Raw genomic sequence first — 2376 nt, forward strand, 5'->3', positions numbered from 1 at the left:
CCGATCGGCGTGAAAATTTGCATATAGGGGTTTTTGGTGCCAGGGAAGGTTCTTATGATGGTTAGAGATTCCTCCCCCCACTAAGAGGGGGGGCTCCCATACAAATGAAACACAAATTTCTGCATAACTCGAGAATTAATCAAGCAAATGGAACAAAATTTTACATGTGGGTGTGTTTGGAGACAAGAATTTTTTCTATGGTGAATTGAGACCCCTTCCCACTTTAGGAGGGGGGGGGGGGTTCCTGTACAAATGAAATACAAATTTTCTCATAACTCGAGAATTAATTAATCAAATGGAACCATATTTGGCATGTGGGGGGTTTTGGAGGCAGGAATTTTTTTAATGATGGTTTGAGACCCCTCACCCCTGTGGTAGGGGGATAAGGACTATCATACAAATAAAACAGAAATTTTTGCGTAACTCAAAAACTAATCGAACTCGAGAAATTTTAGACTCTTTCATAAAACATTAATCAATAACAAGACTACCAAAAACTATCAATAGTAACATTAGATAATTCAGCGCGAGATGGCCTCAGGCCGCGAGTGTTGCCGGCGACCTCCCGTCGGAAGCGCCGGCCACTGCGGGGGGCAGCCCCCCGTAGAGATCACCTCTATCTAGGTTTATTTAATTTCCTAGATCTACTGACCTCTATTACTTTCCTTCACCTCTGCGAAATGGTACTTTCTACGAAAAGATTTTCCGTGAAATGGTACATCCCGCGTAAGGTTTTTCGCGAAATGGTATTCTGCGTTATGGTCAACCGAGAATTGGTGTTCCGCAAAATGGTATTCAGCAAAATGGTTTGTAATGATGGCGAATATTTGAATGCTATCCGCTTTATTTTATCAGGCTGAGCAATGGGGGGAGTTGTTTTCTACTTTACTGTGAGGAAAATTTGTATGATTAAACACCCATGAACTCCCCAGAAACTTGCAAAACTCAAGATTGTGACAAAGGTCATTCGAGATTCACGATTTATGTACAACACAGTTTAATTTGTGGCAATACGAAGTTTGTCGGGTCAGCTAGTATGATATAAATAAAAAAATATATTAAAAGACACATCTATGTTCGTTCACCGTATTTGAAATTACTATACGTTTGATTATTTCCCACTTAGTCTAATATTCAAGACAAATTCTTATATAGGGCTAAAATGTTGAGATGCAGCAACTTATCGGGGTTGACATGCTATACGTTTAATTGAAGTGGTTATTATATTATTATTAACGATAAGGTCCTTCCCTTCCCTTTTTCAGTGTACCAGCAATCTCCCATAGACTCGGGAAACCATAACAAAAAAATAAAATTAATTCAACTAACCTGCTGGCTGTCATAAGATCTTGCAACTCGAAGCACTAAACATTGCATTCTATAGGTTATATTACTTTTTGGGGCATAAATTACACTGAATACTGAGATTTCTGCCCAGTTAAAATTCATCACTATATTTTCACTTTTTCGCCGTCGATTTTTGATTAATTTTTTTTCAGCCGTTCCAGTCGTCACATCACTCGCGAAACTTAATTTGAGACACAGAAAACTTTTATCTACTACCCGAACAGTTATTTGGTAAGATATTATAATGATTTTGCCCAAACTGTTCACTTGAATTGATATGAAAAGCTTTGCTTCGTTTCGATTGCAATTCCGACACCGCGACCGTCGTTGTCGTACGTTACCAATGAAACGGGTGTATATGTGGAGTGATGCCATATTTACGCTAAGCCTGGAATTGACCAATAATTTTTGCTATTAAATTAAGGGTCGTAGAATGTCGATAATATACTTATAAAATTCACCGTATACAACATTTTATGTGATAGAATTACTGTCGGATCTAGTTCAACAGCAAAAATAGATAAGCGATTCTACGTTTCATAATTGTTCATAACAGATTATTACCTACTGCTAGCAATCCTATTCACCTGAAAAAGTGCTTAAACAAAACGATAGTGGCAACAAGTACTGAAATCAGTAAAAAAGCAGCTGGACTCTGACGACCTTCACCTTAAGAATTCTAACTCAAGATGAAGATCTGAGGTGATACATGAGCACTGTATAACGGAAAATTCGTTAAATTGTGGATGTTTCTTTGTATGGATTGTAAACTGTAGGGAGAGACGTCATTATTGCATAGAAGTGGCACTTACGTCAAATGATTTTTCCATTGTTGCCGCAATCTTTTCAAACAAAACATGTTTATGTTTATTTATGTGTATGTTATGTATCGTCTAGTACGGCATGTGTTGCAATGGAAAAGTAGATTTTGGTGAAATTAGTTTTTACGTAAGCTATGCATCCATGGCCTCCCAGTTGGCCTCGAGGTATGATGCTGGTCTAAGCCTGATTTTACGCGATCCAAAAAGC

This window comes from Sabethes cyaneus, chromosome 3 (genome assembly GCF_943734655.1).
Source record: "Sabethes cyaneus chromosome 3, idSabCyanKW18_F2, whole genome shotgun sequence".
NCBI lineage: Eukaryota > Metazoa > Arthropoda > Insecta > Diptera > Culicidae > Sabethes > Sabethes cyaneus.